At 46.4% G+C, this 24,868-nt stretch overlaps 1 protein-coding gene across 15 annotated transcripts in view; it reads left to right on the top strand.

Annotated features, from left to right (window-relative positions):
- Nucleotides 1–24,868, top strand: part of CELF4 (CUGBP Elav-like family member 4) — an 806,729-nt gene that overhangs the window by 478,352 nt on the left and 303,509 nt on the right. The window lies entirely within an intron of this gene.

Genomic DNA, 24,868 nt, shown 5'->3' with positions numbered 1-24,868 from the left:
CCCCCCTTTCCTCCTCCTGCCTGAACATCCTGCTACCTGCACAAATCTTCTCTAGAGAGTTGGGTGGGACTTAAAACAGATTTAGGGGAGCAGGTGGAAGAGCAGGTAGAAGTTCTGTTCTGCAAGCATAAATCCTTGTTGGTGGGGTAGAAATTCTGTAAAACCAGTTACTAGAGAAGCCAGTATCTCTATGGAAGAGTGCGCCCTGGCCACAGAACTGGTAAGAACCAGTTTCATGTGAAAGGCTGGACTGGGTGAATCCCGAGCCAGAATTATGATTGCTGGAAGAAATATCAACAACCTCAGATATGCAGATGACACAACCTTGATGGCAGAAAGTGAGGAAGAATTAAATAACCTTTTAATGACGGTGAAAGAGGATACTGCAAAATATGGCCTGAAGCTCACCATCAAAAAAACTAAGATCATGGCCACTGGGCCCATCACCTCCTGGCAAATAGAACTGGAAGAAATGGAGGCAGTGAAAGATTTTACTTTCTTGGGTTCCATGATCACTGCAGATGGTGACAGCAGACACAAAAGTAAAAGACACCTGCTTTTACAAAAGTAAAAGCCACCATGCCAACAAAGTTAAAGCTATGATTTTCCCAGTAGTGATGTATGGAAGTAAGAGCTGGACCATAAAGAAGGCTGATCACAGAAGAATTGATGCTTTTGAATCATGGTGCTGGAGGAGACTCTTGAGAGTCCCATGGACTGCAAGAAGATCAAACCTACCCATTCTTAAGGAAATCAGCCCTGAGTGCTCACTGGAAGGACAGATCCTGAAGCTGAGGCTCCAGTACTTTGGCCACCTCATGAGAAGAGAAGACTCCCTGGAAAAGACCCTGATGTTGGGAAAGATGGAGGGCACAAGGAGAAGGGGACGACAGAGGACGAGATGGTTGGACAGTGTTCTCGAAGCTACCAACATGAGTTTGACCAAGCTGCGGGAGGCAGTGGAAGACAGGAGTGCCTGGGGTGCTCTGGTCCATGGGGTCACGAAGAGTCGGACACGACTAAATGACTAAACAACAACAACAACACTGACTGTGAAGAACAGCTCCATATAAGGTGCAAGGAGGGCTCTGTGCATACAGCAAAAAACTTTGATTGAGTAAGTGTTTTCAAGGAGCATAGATGGATGAGACACAGTGAGGTGCTGGAGTGGCGAGAGAGAAAACAGCTGAAATGATGTATATTTTCTGTATAGAGTGTGCCATAATTGAAAGCTTTCACAGATTCTTTGGGACACTAGTTCTGTAAGGCATTACTGTATAAAGTCTGACCAATTGGGAATTAGGGGTTAGCCTCCATACTGGACCCCTCAAAGGGATTTTTTTCAGAGGCTGTGATACTTGCATAGCCCTTCTTTGGATACAAGCCTCTTGTTTTAGCAAGGGTTAACCCTGATGATCAGTGGAACCAAATAGTAAAGGAGAAGGAATGAGATAAAGGAACAGTGCCAAGGAGAAAAGGAATTTGGATAAACTCATAACAGAATGCCAAAATACCATCCCAGACATGATCTAAAGTTTTTCCTTTTCTCCTGCCTTAAAACCTTCCTTGTCTCTTCCTCTCCCCCCTCCCGACTCGCTCGCCTCGCATGTTGCTTCGGACGAAGAGATGCATTCCACAGATGTCGGGCGCAAATAGATGAGAAGATCCAAAATAGGATTATGTGAGAGATGAAAAAAATATCTTGAAGGCTCTGACCTTTACAAATCATTCAGTGCTCCACTGCCTACCCCTGAGAATGATTGCTGCTGGCCATCTGCACACTAGGAGAGTATTGTCGATATATCATGTGAATCACATTCTAATGCATCCATCTCATGATCAATTCATCTCCCCACCCCACCTGTCTTGTCTATATGGATGAACCCAGAGGGGGACCTGAAGTTTCAGACGCAGCTCAGGCGCAGGAGCCTGGCATTCAAAGATAAGCAAACTTCATGAATGAAAAAGAGTTGAGCTGCAAAGAGTCAGCCGTTCGGCAAGTATATATTTAATGCCAGCAGGATGCCAGGGATAGGACTAGGTTCAGCTCTGCACTGTGGCCCAGTTCTCCAGTCTGTTAAGGTCATATTGAATCCCGATTCTGCCTTCTGAGGCATTGGCTACCCCTCCCAGTTTGGTGTCATCTCCAGATTTGATGAGCATCCCCTCAATTCCTTCATCCAAGTCATTTATAGAAATGTCAAACAACAACAGGCCCAGGACAGAACCCAGCGGCTTCTTACTTTTCACTTTTTCCCAGGTTGATGGGAAACCATGAATGAGTTCTTTTTTGGGTTCAGTCAGTCAACCAGCTACAAATCTACCCAACAGTTCCCTTGTCCAGCCCACATTTTGTCAGCTTCTCAATGGAATATCTCCACAAAAATATTAATGGCTTTATTGTTCAAATTGCCCACCATGTCCAAAATAGCATCACTCCAGAGCATTGTGGGGAATTTAAAAGTGCATCCCATAGCCATCTGGCTCAGGAAACTCAGGGCAGGTAGGTATCAGTGCTGGGGGCCCTGCTAAGTTCTGAGGGTGCTGGGTGCTGATGGCAGGCCTGAGCAGGGAAAAACAAGGATGTGGGTGATGAGGAAAGACGAGAGCAACTACACAGGGAACAATCACTCAGGCCAGAAAGGATGTGGGCATTCTGCAGTGCAGAGAAAAGAAGCAGGGCTTTGTTAGTGGTGGCACGTTGCCTATGGAATTCCCTCCTTTCCTTACTTGGTTTGCAACAGCATTTTAAGACAAAGCTCTACCCGCTGGCTTTTGGGAGAGACAGATGTAATGAAATGGTCCAAACACGGTTTTAAAGTACGTATGTTGTGTTGTTGTTGTAGAATGTACTGTTTTATGGTAAAAGATAAAGGTAAAGGACCCCTGACAGTTAGGTCCAGTTGCAAACGACTCTGGAGTTGCGGAGTTCATCTCGCTTTACTGGCCAAGGGAGCCGGCGTTTGTCCATAGAAAGTTTTTCCGGGTCATGTGGCCAGCATGACTAAGCCACTTCTGGCGAACCAGAGCAGCACATGGAAACACCGTTTACCTTGCCACCGGAGTGGTACCTATTTCTCTACTTGCACTTTGATGTGTTTTCGAACTGCTACGTGGGCAGGAGCTAGGACTGAGCAACGGGAGCTCACCCCATCATGGGGTTTCGAACTGTCGACATTCTGATCCTGCAAGCCCCAGACCACATAGCCACCTGCGTCCCTACTGTTGTATGGAGGAGAGGACTATTATGGCTACTGATGAGCCAGTCACCTTCTTGTAGGCTAATCTACCTCACTGGGTTCTTGCAAGGATGAAATGGGGAGGTTGAGAACTATGTACAGCACCTTGAGCTGGAAGCCACAGGAGGGGAAAGGGCTGCTCTTGTGCTTTGGTTCTGCTTGTGGATCTCCCACAAGCATCCGGTCGGCCACTGTGGGAACAGGATGCTGGACTAGGTGGGCCATTGGCCTGATCCAACAGGCTCTTCTCATTACAGATAGGTAGCCATGTTGGTCTGCTGTAGTTGAAACAAAATTTTAAAAAATCCTTCCAGTAGCACCTTAGAGACCAACTAAGTATGAGCTTTCGTGTGCATATCTGAAGATATCTGAAGAGGTTTGCATGCACACAAAAGTTCATACCAATAACAAACTTAGTTGGTCTCTAAGGTGCTACTGGAAGGATTTTTTTTATTTTGTTTAGGCTCTTGTCATGTTCTTTAGCCTGAGTTGGTATAAGGTAGCTTCCCATGTTCCTGTGTTCAGAAGGGTTTGGGTTGAACTCAAACATGCACCCAGGGTTTGCAGACTGGGAGAGCTGGTTGACAATAGCTTTCCACCATGGGAATTGCTACCAGTCTAAAGTGACATAGTCTAGAATTCTACCACCTCATTAAGCATTATGGCAAAATCTCAGTATAGGCAGCCCTGAAATTGTGCAGACAAAGCCGAAAGAGAGAGAGAGAGAGAGAGAGAGAGAGAGGGAGAGGGAGAGGGAGAGAGAGAGAGAGAGAGAGAGAGAGAGAGAGAGAGAGAGAGAGCTTTGTTTTGATTACCAAACAAGTAGTTATTTTATATGCAAATGCGCACCTCAGAGGACCCCAGCAGCTGATCAGCATGCAAAATAGCCTGATGACTTTTTAGCACAGTTTGCTGGAATAAACACTGACAACACAGAACATCCACACACACACACACCCCAAGAAAGGAAAAACAACAACACAAAACTGCTGGAAGGTTTGCAGCTTTGCACAACATCCTATTGTGAGACTTCCTGCACTCCGCATGTGTTTGGTGCTCATCTGCACTGAGCATGCTGCAATCTAAGTAGAAGAACAAGGACTCAACTGTTGCAAAGAAAAAACAGTACCAAACTTCCCAGGCCCAATGACTTACAGCTGAAAATCTGGAGGAGCAGGCAAGGGAAGTTTGTGTTGGATGTTAAATGCAGTTAACACATATGTGATCCTGTTAAATACAGTTGACACATGAGTGATCATCACTTACTCTGGATTGACATACACCAAACACATCAAGTTATAATTGGATGCTTAGGTGTACCAAATCAGCCTGGAGGTAGGCAGGAGGTGCCATGCTTCGATACTGTTCCAGGAAAAAAGCTCCAACAAATAGCATGGAACACAAGAAGGTAACTCAGTGGCAGAGAACATGGTTTGCATGCACAATGTGGCGGGTCCAATCCCCAGAACCTCCCCTGTCTGAGGCAGTCATGTTTCTGAATGCCAGGAGGGAAGAAGGCTCTTGTGCTCAGGTGCTGGTTGTGGAATTCCCATAGGTATCTGGTTGTCCACTATGAGAACAGGATGCTAGCTTAGATGGGACACTGGCCTGATCCAGGAGCTTCTTCCTAGTCTGAGGGCTGGAGAAACGCCTCCTCTCTGTAACAATGGAGAGCTGCTGTCAGTCACTGTAGAGAGCCAGTGTGGTGTAGTGGTTAAGAGTGGTGGACTCATAATCTGGGTAACCGGGTTCAATTCCCCGCTCCTCCACAGGCAGCTGCTGGGTGACCTTGGGCCAGTCACACTTCTTTGAAGTCTCTCAGCCTCACTCACCTCACGGAGTGTTTGTTGTGGGGGAGGAAGGGAAAGGAGAATGTTAGCCGCTTTGAGACTCCTTTGGGTAGTGATAAAGCGGGATATCAAATCCAACTCTTCTCTTCTTAGTCCACACTGAGCAAGATGGGCCAAAAATCTGTCTCAGTGTGATGCCTCAACTTCCTACCCTGACACCTCCTGGCAGAAGCAGAGGCTAAGGAGTACCTTGATTTGCCGTCCCACAGGGCCACAGAGAGGTTAGGCTGGCCTCAACCAGAGCCAGGGCCTTTTCGGCCGTGGCCCCGATCTGGTGGAACGCTCTGTCCCAAGAGACTAGGGCCCTGCGGGACTTGACATCTTTCCGCAGGGCCTGCAAGACAGAGGGTTCCACCAGGCCTTTGGCCAAGGCACAGTCTGACCCCCTCCTTCAGTAACCCTCACAAAACTCTCGCCCAATGGTTGCCATTAATTTGATTTTGAACTGATTTTAGAATGAGTTGATTTTAGAATGCATTTCAATTAATTGATTGAGATTTTATATAAATTGTACTTTTATTGTTGTTAGCCGCTCTGAGCCCGGCTTCGGCTGGGGAGAGCGGGATATAAATATTATTATTATTATTATTATTATTATTATTATTATTATTATTAGCCCGGCCGGGTCCCCTTGATATCCTCACTGGCCCCACAGCAAGACAAAAGGGGCTAGTCCTCAGCGCTCTATTTAGTGTGATTTCTCCAGTGCTTTTGAATTGGTCAGCTGCCTCCAGCCTATAAACAGAAAGGTGGGGTATCCATTTTAATAAGTATCATCTTCGTAGTGTGAGAATCCCACCGGAACAAACTTTGAGAGCCCCCTGCCTGAAATTTATGCAGTGGAGAGATCAAAGATATGTCCTCGCCTTCCGCTCCATTCTGGAGCAGAAAACGCTGCTAATTCCCAATTAGTATAACCACCACACACCTACCTCGGGCAGAGAAACAACTCCTTGTTTATTGAAAATTATGAGCCTAATGGAACGTGGAGAATAAGCTACTTTTCCCCTCCTTGTTTCTAAATGACGGCTTTAATCAAGACAGGGGGAGAGGGAGCTGGCATGTGATGTGATCTATTGTGTAGCAAAGTTTGCCACCCTGCTATTTTCTTTGCAAAGAAGTAAGAAACACACACACACACACACCCAAAAAACCACATCCACAAAGATTAAATACACACATAAAGATAAAGGATAAAGTGTTTCTGTCTGCAACCTAATTCTCCAGTCCAGGACAGGTTGGAGCACAGCTATCGATACAATTGAGTCCTTCTCTGAATTCTGCAGTTTGTTTGTTTGCTTTTAATGAACGCAAAAATATGTGAACAGGAGCCAGCTGAACAGTTCAGCAAGCTCAAGGACTTTAAGCCACACAATGCAACATTTTCTGGGGGCGGGAGGAGTCCTCTGAGAAATTTTGGCTCAGCCCTGCTTCACCCAAAGCAGTTATTTGGGTGCAGCGACTCTGCATTCCTGCCAGCGAAGGTTGGCATGGCATAGAGGAGGAACCCAGCAGGCCTTGTGGCAAGCTTGCAACCCGGATGCTGGCACTGGAGAAAACAGCTTAAAGTGTCTTCCCCGACACACCATCTATTTCCAGAGCAGCAGCCCCTAGTGAAAGCGCATTAATAAAACGGGGGGGGGGGAGAGATCCCTCCCCCTTATTTTGGTCCACGTTTTTATTCTCCCCCGCCCCCCCCTTAACTCAGTAGCTGCACAATGTCTAGGGAATTCTGGGTGAATGCATACTAATGATGCAGCAAACTCCACCTCATTATTATGGATTAGACCTCATTAGTATGCGTTTTACCAGAGGTGGGGATCTGTGGGGGCTTCACTCCGCTAGGTGCCAATTAAAGAATGCTGAATTTTTTGCCAATGTTATTTGCTTCCATTTGGAAGGGATTGGCACAGTTTCCCCTACCTGGTACCTAAGATGGAGAAGAGGAGAAGGAGGAGGCTCATTTCCCCCCCCCTACTTTGCTTTTGCAAATTTGAACCACTGGAGTAATAGAATCATAGAACTGTAGAGCCCGAAGGGACCCTACGATTCATCTAGTCCACCCCCCCCCTGTAGTGCAGCTAAAGCATCTCTGAGAGGTGGTAATCCAAGATCTATTTAAAAACCTCCAATGAAAGATACTCTACCACAGCCTTTCTCAACCTCGGCCCTCCAGATGTTTTGAGACTACAATTCCCATCATTCCTGACCTCTGGTCCTGCTAGCAAGGGATCATGGGAGTTGTAAGGCAAAACTATCTGGAGGGCCGAGGTTGAGGAAGCCTGCTCTGCCACCTTCTGAGGGAGTCCGTTCCACTGTCGAACAACTTTACATGCAGAAAGTTCTTCCAAATGTTGGTTGAGAATCTCATTTCTTGTCATTTGAATCCATTGTCTTGGGTCCTATCCATTCAGGTACTTAGTTCCCAAGCCATTTAGGGCTTTGTATCCTAGTACTAACACCTCGAACTGGGCCCTGCAGCAAACTGGCTGCAAATGCATCGCTTTCATGAACGGCCAGTGTGGTGTAGTGGTTAAGAGCGGTAGACTAGTAATCTGGTGAACCGGATTCGATTCCCCGCTCCTCCACATGCAGCTGCTGGGTGACCTTGGGCTAGTCACACTTCTCTGAAGTCTCTCAGCCTCACTCACCTCACAGAGTGTTTGTTGTGGGAGAAGAAGGGAAAGGAGAATGTTAGACACTTTGAGACTCCTTAGGGTAGTGATAAAAGGTAAAGGTAAAGGGACCCCTGACCATTAGGTCCAGTCGTGACCAACTCTGGGGTTGCGGTGCTCATCTCGCTTTATTGGCCAAGGGAGCTGGTGTACAGCTTCCGGGTCATGTGGCCAGCATGACTAAGCAGCTTCTGGAGAACCAGAGCAGCGCACAGAAACGCTGTTTACCTTCCTGCCGGAGTGGTACCTATTTATCTACTTGCACTCTGACGTGCTTTCGAACTGCTAGGTTGGCAGGAGCAGGGACTGAGCAACAGGAGCTCACCCCGCCGTGGGAATTCGAACCGCCGACCTTCTGATCAGCAAGTAGCGGGATATCAAACCAAATTCTTCCTCTTCTTTTTCTTCTTCCCCTTCCTACATGTTACCTCCAAAACTTCTTCTGGGGTTTCTCCCAGTCCTCCAGAACAGATTTAGGGGGTTCAGGGGAGGCAAGGAAGTCCTGCTGCACAATCGCACATTGTCCCATGCTTGCAACAATGTAGTTGAATCATGAACAGGCCTACCCCACTCACAGGCCTGACAGCCATATGCTGCACTGGCTACAACCTCTGGACTGTCTTCAAGGGCAGCCCCACACAAAGCTCATTGCAGTATTCCAAAAAGGAAGTGACTACAGCATGAACCAAGTCCTTGATAAACACAGGGAAGAGATCAGAAAAGAAGGGAGGACGACGCAGGCCTAGATTAACAGGTGAAGGACATGCATTTATTTCAGTTATGTTTGCTGTATTCTTACACCCCATGCTCCTTCTGGGGTAGTCTGTCTACCTTTGGTCCCCTCCCTGCACTCAGCTCTCAGGTCTGGCACCTAGAAGCTGTCAGCATGCAACAGCAGCCACACTCCGGGAAACGGCTTTGATTGGCCGGCTAAACCAGGTGAGAGCAGTTGATGGGTCTCAGACCCTCAGTAGTTTTGGGGAACTTCCCCCGCATGAAAGCAGGTTCCAGCAGATTGCATGGATGAGACCAATGGTGGGTCTCAAGAAGGCGGTTTCTGCATATGTGGTAGAGCAGGGGTCAGCAGGGTATGGGCCAGATCACTCCCACGGAGATAATCCATGGGCTGGGCTGGCGCAGCGCGACGCCAGAAATCGCATCTGTGCGTGTCCGCGACGCTGGAAATTGCTTCTGCGCATGCCCAGACGCTGAAAACCATGACTGCACAGAAGCGATTTTCGGCATCTGGACATGTGCAGACGCGATTTCCAGCGCCGCTTGGCGATTTCCCCCACTGCGCTGCACAAGTTTAGCACAACAGGAGGGGGACTCGCTGAGTGGGCGGCTAAGTTCAGGGGCCGGTAAAACTGTCTTTGTGGGCCGCATCCGGCCCATGGGCCGCACGTTGCCGACCCCTGCTGTAGAGGGAAGTGAGAGGCAGATGGGTCCACCTGGGAAGGGAGCGCTTCGAGGAGAAGGAAAACTCTGGCCCTAAAATTCTGCTGCCTTGCAGGAAATCTCCTGGAGAAGAAAAGGCTAAGGAGCAAACCGTACACAAATCTAAGCCCGTTGGGTGGTGCTGCTGGTAAATCCTGAAGCCCAGCTGGTGTCAAACGTCTTTCTTTGCTTTCTTTTGTACTCCATCAGTGTGGCCTAGAGGAGGGTATTGTCTTCTGGGCAGCCCAAAACCTCCATCCACACTGCCCAGGCTTGCGCCATGGGGAGGTCACTTTGGTGCTGAAAATGCAGCCATTTGACTTCAACCCTGGAAACACACTCCTTTTTCTCTTGAGACAGACGGATGCCAACAATTCCTGCTGTATTGCTGCTTTCATTTGGTTCTTACTGTTGAGCTTTAAAAAGTGTTTAAAGGGAAATACCACCCTATGCGCCTCCTCTACTCTCATTTCCAGCTGTACATTTAGAGTTGGATTATATAAAATAAAAAATGCTTCCTTTATATTACCGGGTGGGTGGGTTCTGATTTTTTTAAAAAATGCTTTTTATTTATTAGCAAGAATTAAAGAAAACATGGTGTGGAAGATAACATGGGGGACTTCAAAAGGACTTGTTTCCAAAAGTTTTCTGAAAGAAGAAATTTAAGCCTGAAAGAAGAAGGAATTGGCAGGGGAGAGAGAGAGAGAGATCTGCTGCCTCTTAGATTTTTCAATTCCCCTTTCCTAGGTGTTCTTTTTCCTTGTTCTAAATTCATTTCAAAGCCAGAGGGAGAAGAACAAGGGAAGGAAGGAATGGAGAGAGAGAGAGAGAGGGAGAGAGGGAACCTTGGGGGGGGGGAGAGAATCAGAATCCCGTGAAGTGTCTGTCCCTTGTCTGATTCTTTTGCTGGCCTGTAGCTGATGGTGCTCAGAAATTTAGAGCGGCAAGCTCTGACATTTCATTTCTGCAGAGAATTGAAAAAGGGTTTGCTGTAATTCATCGCTTCTTGTAACTCAAACCCTTTCTGACAGGAGTACCTGCACTGTCTTTTAACGGTGGCACCGCCGCGGCTGTAATTGGACATGAAAAATGATGTCGTGTTTGCTGTGCGCTCGGGGAGGGGATGGCCAGAGGTGTGGGGGAGGGGCGCATGTTCTGACATACGTGCATGTGAGCATGCACACACATCGTCGTGTTAAAGCTGACATCCGTGCAGGTTTGGGAAGCATGACTGGGAGAACAAGCATAGCCTCATCTCCAGTGAGTCTCCATAATCCAATCCATGATGCCCTTTGACTCATCTCCTGAAATGAGTCACACGTAAAGGATGCTGGACAGTTGCTTTTCGCTTGAGTTGTGAATCTTTCCGATGCATGTTGACTTAGAAGTAGAGATGTGGAGGCAGAATTTGGATCAGTTCGCATTTCAAGGCGGGTCTACCTAATCTATACTTTCCAGAACAATACAGTGTTACCTCTGGTTGCAAACAGGATCCATTCCAGAGACCTGTTCACAACATGAAAAGAACACAACCCACAGCAGCACGTCTGCGCACGCACGGGTTGTGATTCGTCACTTCTGCACATGCGCGTGACATCATTTTGCGCGTCTGCGCATGAGCAAGCAGCAAAACCCGGAAGCAACACTTTCCGGGTTGCCGCAGGACGTAACCTGAAAGAACGTAACATGAAGCAGAAATAACATGAGGTATGACTGTACATGAGCCAAAACACAGCCATTCCTAGAAATTTGCCCGTCTCTGAATTTTGCAGTGAAATTCTTGAGCAAAGTAATGTGCATGCAATTGCACACACTAGGGTTAAGAGACAATGTGGTGCAGTGGTTAGAGTGTTGGAGTAGGTCCTGGGAGTCCAGGGTTCAGGGATACCAGCTCCAGGGGGCTGAGTCTTTTGGGGACTCCCAATATTTTGGGGGTCGGGTGGGGGTGAGGCACCCCCAAGTGTCCATAAAGCACTGAGGTGAAGAACGTGGCAAGGCTCCAGTAGTGCACTCCTTCTGCCAGATGGCAGATAAAAGGAGGAAACAGAGGACGAGCCACCGGCCATTAAAGTCACATGGCTGCCCCCCCGCTCCGACCCCAGCTCCTTACAATGTCTTGATGTCATGTACACAATGTCCCACCCCCCAAAAAAAATCTCCCTTGCAAGCTGCCGCTTATGCCAGGGTTCAAATCCCCACTGAGCCATTAAGCTCACTTCTTCTTCTTTTTTGAAAGAAATTTATTAAATTTTCCAATTTTTTTATACAAACAAAAAAACAGACAAAAAGATTAAAAAAAACAAAACACATATAGTTCATAAATCATACTTTTCAATAACAAATTTCTCTGACCTCCTCATACCTCCCCTTCTTGTATTCCATTTAAGATTATTTGTTCAGCAAATCCTTAACTTAAAGCATTACAGCTTATAATATCACCTTATTTTCCAAACCCTTTTTTTCCCTTCCATGTTTCTTTATATCATTACAGCTAGAAACCACTCAATTTCAATCCAACACCATTCAGCATTCCTTAATTTTACAATATTTCTGTAAGTAGTCCTTAAATTTTTTCCAATCTTCTTCTGCCGACTCTTCTCCCTGGTCACGGATTCTGCTCGTCATTTCTGCCAATCCCATACAGTCAATCCCATACAGTCAAGAAGCTCACTTCTTGACGTTGCGCCAGTCTCTGCCATTGAACCTAACCTACTCTACAGGGCTGTTGAGGGGGTTAAATGAGGAGGGTGGAACAATGGACAGCAGCTTGAGCTCCTTGGAGAAAAAGGTGGACTTATCTACAAAATAGATATATACAGGGTGTGTTAAAATGCACATATTAGCAAAAGTGGCATTCAAAAAATATGTATATTAAGGGATATTGCTTTGGAAAACAAATGTATATTTGGCAGATTTGCATGCAAAATATGTCTGTTGGAAGAATACGGCACTAAAATGCAGATGGATTATCAAGACTCACCCATTCCCACTTAGAGATTATACTGAGTGCAATAGAATTACTTTCAAATAAATGTGCACAGGATTATGTAACACTGCTTGAGAATGGAAGTGTTTGAAAGTCTCTAGATCAATCGTTCCATCACACTACAGAGATGGAGGACACTGTTTGGAACTTTGACTTGACTACATAACTTGTAGTTTTTGCCTTTTTATGTATATAAGCCACTCTCCTAGTGCAAAAAAATTCTTCAGAATCTAGAAGGGTTTTTCTTTTGATCCAGAGTATGTATCGCTTTGTCTATATGCTCTGTGAAACAAATGATAGCCATGTGTGTGTCCAATTCAGGAGCAAAATAATTTCAGACAGTACAGCATTTATTTAAAACAAATGAACACAGGTTTCTAGCCCTTATGGTGGAAAAGAAAAGTTTTGAAAGTAGAGATGGGGCAACTGGTTCTGGTCCACCTTGGCTAAACCTAGAACTAAATGAAGAGGGTGTTTTTTAATGCTGTGTCTAGCTTTCAAAGATTATCTCCTGAAAAACTGCTGCTGGGGTCAAAGACCCACACGTCTCAAAACTCTTCAAAGCGGCCCCCTACAGAAGAAAAAAAACCATGTTTCTCTAGCACTCTGCTTGGGTAGATCTTTTTAGCAACTGTTCATGAGAAAACTGGGGCTAGCAAGTTAGGAGGAGGAGGAGAAGGAGGAGGAGAAGAAGGAGGAGGAGGAGGAGGAGGAGGAGGAGGAGAGGAAGAAGAAGAAGTATGTGTGGAGCCCTCTGCTGAAGAAATCAGGGATCTTCTAAACATTTTGTCTTTTTTTAAAAGTTTATTGATCAGCCAAGTCCCCTTCAAGCCTTCAGCCTGGACAGGTTCCCAATGGCAAGGTTGCTTATTTATTTCAGAAAATTATCTGTGTGAAATAAGAGTTTAGATCTATCTCTCATAGAGGGCTCTGTATTTTATTTCTTTCTCTTTCTCCCCACCCACTTCTATTTTCTCTCTTTGTTCCTCTCTCTCTCTCTCTTTCTCTCTCATTCATTCATTCTTTTTTGGTTTTCCCTCCCTCTATTTTTATGTAGATTAGTTCGGTTTTTATTTTATTCTATGTTGAAACTTTCTGATACAAATTCAGAGAAAAAGAAAGAAAATCTATGTGTTGTAAATATATGACTGTCCAAAAACACCTCAAAGTGGTTTACAAAAAAGATAAAAACAATAAAATCACCAATAAGGGGGGGAAACCAGAAAATTGTAATTTAAAACTTTTGAAAAGCTAAAGCAATGCCAGGCTAAAACTATATTAAAACTCACATCAACTTCCTAAACATCTGGGTAGGCTAAACGTCCTTGTTGGGTGCCAAAAAGAGTACAGTGAAGACGCCTTTGCCTGACATCAACAGGCAGAGAGTTTATCTTCTTATTTATTTTGTTTCATTCACTGCAAAGGATGTTCAGGCAAACACCCCTTCTGAACTTCAGACTAAGCATGAGGCAGGTAGAAGCAAGGAGGCGTCTGGCGATGTCGCATGCAAGGCTGATATAAGTCACCCATCCCTTCACTCTAGGGCTTGCTAATCCTTAGCTGGATGTCTTCTTTTTTTTTAAGCTTTTTTATTCAAAATTAAAACAAAACATATTATCCAGAAACATATCATCCTTATTTTTTTTTCCATTTTTCCTCCCTCCCCCCACCCTCCCACACCCTCCTCTGTCATCATTTGAGGAATACAGAGAGGGTGATCACACACCAGGTGAGTGCCTGCGTAGCTCAGTTGGTTAGAGCGTGGTGCTGATAATGACAAGGTTGCGAGTTTGAGCCCTGTATGGGACAGCTCCATATTCCTGCATGGCAGGGGGTGGGACGAGATGATCCCAACTCTACGCTTCTATGATTCCAGGCTCCCTAAGAAGAAGCTCAACAACTCTGGTCCATCTTCCAATGACAATGGGTAGATCACTGCCATTGTTTTTATACTGTGAGTAGATCTCAGTCTCTTGGGAGTTGGACGTGCCTGTATTATTTGAATTGATAAGCTGAAGAGGGGGTAATTGGGAGAAGGAGAGTAACATAATAATAATAATAATAATAATAATAATAATAATAATAATAATAAATTTTATTTATATCCCGCCCTCCCCAGCCGATGCCGGGCTCAGGGCGGCTAACAACAATAAAACAGTACAAAAGTACAACACAAACAACACTCTAAAATCATTCATTATAAAACTAATTAAATTCAAGCCACTGGCCACCATTGGGCCAGAGCTCCGCGAAGATTGCCGAGGGAGGGAGTCAGGCTGTGCCCTGGCCAAAGGCCTGGCGGAACAGCTCTGTCTTGCAGGCCCTGCGGAAAGATGTCAAGTCCCGCAGGGCCCTAGTCTCTTGTGACAGAGTGTTCCACCAGGTCGGAGCCACAGCCGAAAAAGCCCTGGCTCTAGTTGAGGGTGGGGTTTAGCCACACTCACATTATTATTATTATTATTATTATTATTATTATTATTATTATTATTATACTGCCCTATACCTAGAGGTCTCAGGGTGGTACACATAAAAAAGATCACAGTATATAAAATATAAAATAAAAGCAATAACCCAATAATACCCCCCTGGACACACCCACTTTTGGACACACACTCCATTGGCATGTGGCCCCCAAAACGTTGCCCAAGAGTGAATATGGCCCTTGCCCCCTTAAAGGGGGTGGTTATCCACCTCTGCTCTATACCCTTTGGCATTCATGAGCCCAGCCACAAACTCGGGCAGGAGTTTCTATTTCTTCCCTGTGACATTTTCACATGTCTTTACTCGCAGTTCTCTTCCATTCCAATTCCTCTTTTTTTAAAAAAAAATTAAAAATAAACAAATCTCAAAATAGAAATTTAAATATATATTTAAACATGTTTACTCTCTCAGGTGATGCACTGAGCCAGTTCTTTTTCTCAAACATATGCACTCCAGTGTCCTTTTCCTCCCAGCGCACGAATCAAATGTGTGTTTTGATATGTTAAAACTGCCAAGAAAACGGAGTCATGACAGTCAGAGGGGGATGAGATGTTTGGGAGCTTTGCGAAAGGGGCAGATCAGGTCGTTCCCTGTCAGGATATGCAGATGGAGAGACAGTGTGGTGTTATGGTTAGGGAGTTGGACTAGGACCTGGGAGACCATGGTTCAAACCCCCACTTAGCCATGAAGCTCATTGTATAACCTTGTGCCAGTCACTTCCTTTCAGCCTAACCTACCTCATCGGATTGTCATTGGGATCACCATATTTTTCGCTCCATGAGACGCACCTGACCATAAGACGCACCTAGTTTTTAGAGGGGGAATGCAGGGGGGGGAATTCTTTAAAGGGAGCGCTGAGCAGTGCCTATATGCATCCCAGGCTCTGCTCAGCGTTCCCTTTCACGAGCCACGTGGAGAGTGTGTGTGTGTGATGGCCTGGGAATCCGATTCAGAGGCTGAACCTGAGGAATCCCAGCCTGCACAGGAGTCCCCGCCTCCAGGGCCGGCTGAGCTGGGGCAGGGGCTTGAACCTGAAGGGCCTGCACCTGTGCCGGGTCCTTAGGAGCAGACACCACAGTATCCACTCTGGCTCTGGAGGTGATTGAGGACCCATTGCCTGCAGGTGCTCCTCTCCCAGCCCTGTCAGGGGAAAGTGAGGTTGCCTCTGGGTTCAGTAACCCTCCAGCCTCTCCTGAGCTGCAGAGGCTCAGGGCAGAGAGGTGGAGGGAACTAAGTTCTCTCAGAAGGAGTGCTCGCCTTAAGGCCAGGAGAGGCGAGTCACCTGTGGGCCGGGACCCCCCTATGCCTCAGAGGAGATAAAGGCCAGTCAGCCCAGTCACACGTTGCAGGAGCAACATCGTTGGTGACCTATTCCTGCCAGCACCCTGTCCTGCTCTTCCAGAGTTCCTGACCACGCCCGGCTCCTTGCCTGGGAGCCTGCTTCGCACTTGACGGACAGCCTCCATACCCTCGACCTAGGACCGGACTCAGACCATGCTGCATGGTAACACACACACACACACACACACACACACACCCGGGACCAGCACAGTGTGGCGCTTGCGGGCTTTTCCCCAAGGAGGGAGAAGGGCAGCCCGTCAGTGATGGGCTGCCCTTCTCCCTCCTCAGGGAAAAGCCCCCAAGAGCCGCACACACGCTCCGTGCGGCTCTTTAAAGGGAGCGTGGCTCTTGGGGGCTTTTCCGGGAGGTGGGGGAAGGGACTGAGGGGCTAAGCCAGAAGCTAGAACAGCAAGAGGGAGCACTGCACAGTGATCCCTCTCGCTGTTCCGGCTTCTGGGATAGCCGCGCAGCCTGCATTCGCTCCATAAGACGCACACACATTTCCCCTTACTTTTTAGGAGGGGAAAAGTGTGTCTTATAGAGCGAAAAATACGGTAAATGAGGGGGAGAATTATGAAGGCTACCTTGAGCTCCCTGGAGAAAAATGTGAGGTGTAAATGCAATAATAAATAAATATCAAATTTCTCAAGCAATGAAATCATTCCTGGCCACTTCTTCAGGTGATAAAGCAGTATGTTGGAGTGGGGGGGTCCAAAATATTCATTTCACCTCCGGAAGCTAAAATCGCATTGGGCAGACCCTGGATGGGATTCTACATAGTTTCGTTCATTCTTATCTCATGGCCTCTGTCCAACCCCCACCTCACCCCCATCTTCTCCTTAGGTGGAGGAGGGGTGGAAAGAGAGAGAGATTCCATCCGCAGAGAAAAGAAACTTAATTATTTCCCTCTCAGTGGTTCTCCCCATAATTGGTGTCTTTCATGTCAAGATGATCTCAATTTGTATTATGGACTGTGCGTGTCTTTGCTCTATAAAAGAATTGTCAAGTGCAGAAATCGTAGTGTACATTAAATTACACTCAGCTTTTACTTATTAATTTCAATAGGTTATTTGCTTCCCCCCTTCTGCCTTCTACTGAAAACAGCTCCTTTCTCCCCCTTTGTCCTTTCTGCCGTTCTCCCCATGCCAGAAAGCCGCCTTCTCAGAAGCTCTCGGCACGTGTCTGCTGAGCCCTTTGTACGTGTGAGATGGATGGCACTTTTGCAGTCGTGCTAGGGATGTCGTTGGCCAAAGACAAGCAGCCCCTGCTCTGTAGTGTCAGGTGTGATCATAGAATTGCAGCGTTGGAAGTGACCCAAGAGGTCAGCTACTCCAACCCCCTACAATGGAGGAATCACAGCAGGTGAATGGCAAAAAACAGGTGCAAAGGCTGGCCTTTTATTTGCTGAGATAGCCAATGAAGCCTGACTTAGGCTGCATTCACACAGAAGTTCATTCCATTTCCCTACCTGTTGATTTCTGCATTGTATTTGAGCTCTCACTCGAAGTAAAAGCCAACTAATGGAATATATTTAGCACTCATTTCCATGTTATTTGATTCCTGTTATGTACTGAGTTGAAGAGCATCCAAAAGGCAGCAGTCTGATTGGTCCTAGAATAATAGGATTCAGAATGCAGCAGTCTGATTGGTTCTAGAACAATGCAGCAGTATGATTGGTCCGCAGGAGCCACCCAATCCAGCTCCAGGTGGAAGTGAATCCACAACCTGATTGGCCTACAGGAGAATCCCGGAATTAGCCAATCAAGTGCGGCCCATTGTGTAAATAATGTATATAAAGCAGATATTTTGGGGGGAACTTTCATTCCTCACTACTATGAGCTGAATAAAGAACCTGAAATCCACACTCGACTCCGAGTATATTTCACTGGCTCAATTCCAGAAAAAACTGTTTCCAGCCCCCGTAACCCGGAAAATCGCAGAATAAAATTTGGGGCGCTATACCAGAATACAGTTCTTTCCTGCTACTTTTGTGGGGGGGGGGGAGAACAGAAGTACACAGGAGTGGACAGGGTAGAGGATAGAGAGTAGAGGAATAAATTGTCAAGTCACATTTATTGTTGTGTCACACCATGCCCAGCTGGTGTGCGAGAAATTTAGCACAACACAGTGATATGGCAGCTGAAAAGCCGCAACACAGGAACTGCAGTGTGAATGGAATGGTCAAAAACTGGGCAGAAGAAGCTTTAGCATTATAATCAACTAACTCAATCTTCCCCCATGTCTGAAAAGCCTGAGAAGCTTTTGCAACATTCTGGGCGTGATGCATAGAATCACAAAATGGCAGAGTTGGAAGGGACAATGTTGTTGTTGTTGTTGTTTAGTCGTTTAGTCATGTCCGACTCTTCATGACCCCATGGACCAAAGCATGCCAGGCACTCCTGTCTTCCACTGCTGCCCGCAGTTTGGTCAGACTCATATTTGTAGCTTCGAGAACACTGTCCCACCATGTCGTCCCCTTCTCCTTGTGCCCTCCATCTTTCCCAACATCAGGGCCTTTTCCAGGGAGTCTTCTCTTCTCATGAGGTGGCCAAATATTGGAGCCTCAGCTTCAGGATCTGTCCTTCCAGTGAGCACTCAGGGCTGATTTCCTTCAGAATGGAGAGGTTTGATCTTCTTGCAGTCCATGGGACTCTCAAGAGTCTCCTCCAGCACCAAAATTCAAAAGCATCAATTCTTTACCTCTCTTTCAAATCAGAAAGCTCTACCTCTCTTTCAAATCAGAACCAGTGAAGGCGGTGAAGGTCCTGTGTGAGTGCCTGGAGGCAGTTGGAGGATGGATGGCGGCTAATGGATTGAGGTTGAATCCTGACAAGACAGAAGTACTGTTTTTGGGGGACAGGGGGCGGGCTGGTGTGGAGGACTCCCTGGTCCTGAATGGGGTAACTGTGCCCCTGAAGGACCAGGTGCGCAGCCTGGGAGTCATTTTGGACTCACAGCTGTCCATGGAGGCGCAGGTCAATTCTGTGTCCAGGGCAGCTGTCTACCAACTCCACCTGGTACGCAGGCTGAGACCCTACCTGCCCGCGGACTGTCTCGCCAGAGTGGTGCATGCTCTGGTTATCTCCCGCTTGGACTACTGCAATGCGCTCTACGTGGGGCTACCTTTGAAGGTGACTCGGAAACTACAACTAATCCAGAATGCGGCAGCTAGACTGGTGACTGGGGGCGGCCGCCGAGACCATATAACACCGGTCTTGAAAGACCTACATTGGCTCCCAGTACGTTTCCGAGCACAATTCAAAGTGCTGGTGTTGACCTTTAAAGCCCTAAACGGCCTCGGCCCAGTATACCTGAAGGAGCGTCTCCGCCCCCATCGTTCTGCCCGGATGCTGAGGTCCAGCGCCGAGGGCCTTCTGGCGGTTCCCTCATTGCGAGAAGCAAAGCTACAGGGAACCAGGCAGAGGGCCTTCTCGGTAGTGGCGCCTGCCCTGTGGAACGCCCTCCCATCAGATGTCAAAGCGATAAATAACTACCTGACATTCAGAAGGCATCTTAAGGCAGCCCTGTTCAGGGAAGTTTTTAATCTGTGATATTTTAGTGTATTTTTGGTTTCTATGGAAGCCGCCCAGAGTGGCTGGGGAAACCCAGCCAGATGGGCGGGGTACAAATAATAAATTATTATTATTATTATTATATTCGGCGATCAGCCTTCTTCATGGTCCAGCTCTCACTTCCATACATCACTACTGGGAAAACCATAGCTTTAACTATACAGACCTTTGTTGGCAAGGTGATGTCCCTACTTTTTAAGATGCTGTCTAGGTTTGCCATTGCCCTTCTCCCAAGAAGCAGGCGTCTTTTAATTTCGTGGCTGCTGTCACCATCTGCAGTGATCATGGAGCCCAAGAAAGTAAAATCTCTCACTGCCTCCATTTCTTCCCCTTCTAGGGACAATGAGAACCATCTAACCCAACCCTTTGCAATGCAGGAATCTTTCGCCCAACATGGGGCTCGAACCTGTGACCCCCAAGTTTAAGAGTCTCTTGCTGAAATGGTCTTGCTGGTTGGAACAAGACTTTCTGTGGCCAGGTGGTGATGCAAAAGCCATCTCTCTAACCCCAGACATGTGCATGTACACCGCAAACAGACAAACCGTATTTCAAGATTGGAAGGGATAAATTTTCACATATTTATTTTTGCCTACCCCTGTCTCCAAGAAGGGCAAGGTGGTGTGCATAATTAAGAGCATAAAAGGAACTCTACAGCAGGATGAGGCCAAAGGGGGCCCATCTCAACCAAGCAACCAGTTCTCACAGTGGCCACACAGAAGCCTATGGGATGCATCCCCCTTCCAATCTGTTTTGGGGCCTGATCTGTTTCTTCAAAGCAGCCCCCATCCAACCTCAGATGATCCAGAGTTGACCCAACCCAGATCTGAGCCTGGAACTGGTTTTGAATCCAAATGAAACATGTGGTCAGGAGCTGGGAATGATTATCCACCACTTGACAGCCCTGGGATGATCAGTGGTCACCTCAACCTGCTCCAGCTAAATCCTGAGGTGACCCAAATCAGTTCAGGATCCAGGATTCCTCTAGAACTGAGCGGAGATCTGAACTGGGGTCTTTCCTGCACCACTGCACCACACTGGATGTTGTGACATCACATTACAACATAGCCAATCAGATGTAGAAAAATGTTCTTCTATTCCACTTCTGACATTCAGGTTTGTAGAATTTAAAAAAACACAACAACAACAAAAAACACCAGAAGAATACAGGGAGTCGTAACTCTTAGTGATAAATGAATGTGCAAAAATCAATTCTTCTCATACCTCCCCCCCCCCCTTGAAACTCTTTCATCCAGGTGACACTAGTCTTGGCTGCAGCCCAGGAGATCTCTTTCAAGGCAGCAGAAGGGACTTTTAGGCAAGTCTGCCCTCCAGAAGGTGAAGTGAGGCATCCCTCTGTGGGATTGGAGATGTCCATAATGGTCTAGGGTCCAGGCAACCTTCTCCTCTCTCTGTTTCTCACTAGTTTAATTGGGGCTATGCTGACATCTAACCTCTAGTTTCTCAAAACCCTTCCTCTTTTGCAAAAGAGGTTTCCATTCAATGATGTGGCCCAAAGGAGAGCAGAGCAGAGCAAGACATTCAGCTGCAGGTGTTGCCAGAAGAAGGAAGACAAGGCGCCACCCAACCACCTTAGGGACTCTACTCTGGGTTTGTGTAGGGTTTCCTCTGCAGCCTCATCTTCTTGCAAAGATATCCCATAAGGCAGCAGAGGTTTAGGGTCAGAGTTTTCCCTCTCTTTGAAGGGCTCCCTTCCCAGGTGGACGAGCCCCATCTGCCCTTCACTTCCCTCTACAGCACATGTAGAAACTGCCTTCTTGACTGTCGCTGACCTCCCGGAAAAGCAAAAATTCTGTGTACAGATCTGTAAGCACAGATCATCCCCCGACTCAGACTAGTTCGTGAAGAAAATCCCCAAATAGGTGACTCTGGGTCATATCTATGCGGTAGCTTATCTTAAAGTTTTAAGTGTCTATATGCTTATCACATTTATAAATTTTAAATTTATTGTTGTACATTGTTTTAACTGTTTGTTTTCTTTCTGGGAATGTACCCCCAAGTGTGTTTTATAAGCTGGTCTCCGACCGTAATAAATTATCTATCTATCTATCTATATCATCTATCTATCTATCTATCTATCTATCTATCTATCTATCTATCATCTATCTATCCAGGCCTCTATGCAGAACTGTGAAAACTAGAATCTGACTTTACTTTTAGGGGAGGGGGGCACAGATCATTGGAAGAGCATCTCCTTTGCATGCAGAAGGTCCAAGGTTCAGCCCCTGCAAAGCATCTCTTAGTAAGGGCTGGAAATGTCCTCTGTTTGGAACTTTAGAGAACGGCTGCCAGTCAGTGCAGACCATTCTGAGCCAGCTGGACCAATGGCGAAAGGCAGCTTCCTGTTTTAAGGTGGGAGAGTCAGGAGGAACTTAGATGGTGACAGATTCTTCTGCACAACTGCCAGCCAGCTATTCCTCTGCAGAGCAGCCTGGCATTACTGACGACCCCTCGACACATCCCTCCAGCCTCCTGACCTCTCCTTGTACACTCGCCAGAATTAGATCCTTCTTGCTGGTCTCTGTCAGACAGTGAGATTAGAGTCATTTCTTCCTTTCCCTTGTTATTATCATCTTTAGTGGTAGGCAGCGTTTTGGAAGGCATTTCATAACCACTATCTAGATTTATTCTAATTGCTCTGCAAACATATTTAGCATTTAGAAGCTATGAAAGTGGCTGACAAGTAGGTTAACATGATGGAGGGCTGAGCCGCTCTCACCATCGCTGTGTCTCAAGAGGGAGAACGTGCTCAGATGCAGTGTGACTGCAGTTCTAATCACACTTGCATTAAAAAATTGCAAGTGGCTTGACTCCTGGCTTGAGATCAGGGGTGGGAAGTTTCCACGCTGGTGGGAATGATTCAGTGTTTTCCTGAAGCCCTGAGATGCATCAAGCAGAGCTAGAAGGATTTGGAGATTTGTGTTGAAGTCACTGTCCTTTCAAACAACAACAAAATTCCACCATTCTTGTAATCGGCTTTTTTCCCATTTCAGTAGCATAACTTGGGGAGGGGAGGCTGTGTTTTGTTATTGCTTTGGTTTAATACTTGCTGATTGGAAGGTCAGCGGTTCGAATCTGCATGATGGGGTGAGCTCCTGTTGCTTTGCCCCAGCTCCTGACAACCTAGCAGCTCGAAAGCATGCCAGTGCAAGTAGATCAATAGGTACTGCTGTGGTGGGAAGGTAAACGGTGTTTCTGTGTGCTCTGGCACTTGCCATGGTGTACTGTTGCACCAGAAGTGGTTTAGTCCTGCTGGCCACATAAACCTGAAAGCTGTCTGTGGACAAACACTGGCTCCCTTGGCCTGAAAAGCGAGATGAGTTCTGTACCCCATAGTCGCCTTTGGCTGGACTTAATGGTCCAGGGGTCCTTTGCCTTTTTTTTTTTTTACCTAATACTTTGGATTCATAAATATTACTGATCTGCTTCATATCACCCAGAGATTTAACAGTGTATCCTGATCTACCTTCTTCCTTCTGCTGTTCTAGAAGGCTTCATTCTTTGCTCCCCGATTGCAGACACACTGAGAAAAAGTGGGGAATCCCAGTGATTATAATGGGTGGTTGTCACTTGATGACAACAGTACCGAGTGAATAGTGTCACCTTTGGGTGGGTCATTATGGAGATAACGCCATACTGTACTTCCTCAAATGCAATGTTTTCGAATGGACTGAATTCAGGCATTCGGCTGCAGATCTTCAAGTGTACAGAAATTAGTTATAGAAAAATAATCTGGTGTGGGCTAATGTGTAAACCAGCACTTTAGGGAACATCAGATCCGTTTTGGTGTGTCTATGTTTTCTCATTTTCCCAGTCATAAATTCAGTTCTCCACCTGTCCGCAGCAGTTTGCAAATTAAAAAAAAGACATCGTAAAAAAAAGAAGCAAGCATTTTAGTGCAAATTTCTTCCAATGCATGCACTTTTTTTGGAAAGCAATTTTACCTAATATAATACCTTTTGATGTTATTTCCAAAAATATGTGCATTTAATGCACATTTTACCTAATGAATGTGTTTTTGTACACTTGGTTGGAGAACTGTGTGGCAAAATCTGGAGAAATGTAGAAGCTGGCTGAGCAGAGGCTGGTGTAAATCCCCCCCCCCCAAAAAAAGGGCATTCTGGGAATGTGGTTGGAATGGGGGAATGGACATATATGGCTACCCTGAACCTGAAGACCCTCTTCTGTGACTCATTTGCAGCTCAACTGCTTAAGTCACCAGAGGGCTCCTAAATAATAGCAGAGATTTTGCCAGTGTCACAAAGTTTCAAACTTCTTATTGGAGTCAAAAAGACTGGGAAGCGGGTAGAAAATGTGGCCCCCCATTGCCTCTCTATCAGGCCACGGGCCTTTCTTAGCCACACTCCTTAGTGGTCCAGCTTCACACCTTCCTTGAGAGCTTTTTCATAGATGGAATATGTCATTGAACCCTGATAATGCCTGGCTGAAGGATGGAGTACTGTGGTACCTTGGGTTAAGAACTTAATTCATTCTGGAGGTCTATTCTTAACGCGAAACTGTTCTTAACCTGAGATACCACTTTAGCTAAAGGGGCCTCCTACTGCCACCGTGCCACCGCCGCACGATTTCTGTTCTCATCCTGAAGCAAAGTTCTTAACCTGAGGTACTATTTCTGGGTTAGCAGAGTCTGTAACCTGAAATGTCTGTAACCTGAAGCGTCTGTAACCCGAGGTACCACTGTATGTGTAGAACCTAGCCAACTGTACAACAGTAACATTTACCGCAGGCATAGGCAAGCTCGGCCCTCCAGATGTTTTGAGACTACAATTCCCATCATCCCTGACCACTGGTCCTGTTAGCTAGGGATAATGAGAGTTGTAGTCTCAAAACATCTGGAGGGCCGAGTTTGCATATGCCTGATTTACAGCTATTTCTCTGTCCAGTTCTACCTCTGGCTCCATTGATCAATGAGATGTGGTTCTCAGAAGCTAGCCAGGAGGGAATGATGCCCTCAGGCTTTAAAAAAAAAAGTTCCTTACTCCTGAATTAGAGATTCCTTCCTTCCCTCTCCCTTCCTTCCTTCTTGAAATATATTTTTGATTCTCAGTACCTTGAACTATGCAATAGAATCATAGAACCTCTGCCCCATGTTTACAGGAGGACATCACAGATGGCAGAGATGCCTTCAACCCTGGTGAAATATCTCTCTGCAGCCCCTACCCAAGCAGAGGTTGTTCTGAACTGTCAGCCTATGCAGGCAGCCCTTGGAAGCTGTTGCTAACCGTGCTCCTTTCTCTCTCTTTGTGTC

The sequence above is a fragment of the Podarcis raffonei genome, chromosome 11 (assembly GCF_027172205.1).
Source record: "Podarcis raffonei isolate rPodRaf1 chromosome 11, rPodRaf1.pri, whole genome shotgun sequence".
NCBI lineage: Eukaryota > Metazoa > Chordata > Lepidosauria > Squamata > Lacertidae > Podarcis > Podarcis raffonei.
Note: the sequence above shows the minus strand (reverse complement) of the source record. Positions and strands in the feature narration are given on the sequence as shown.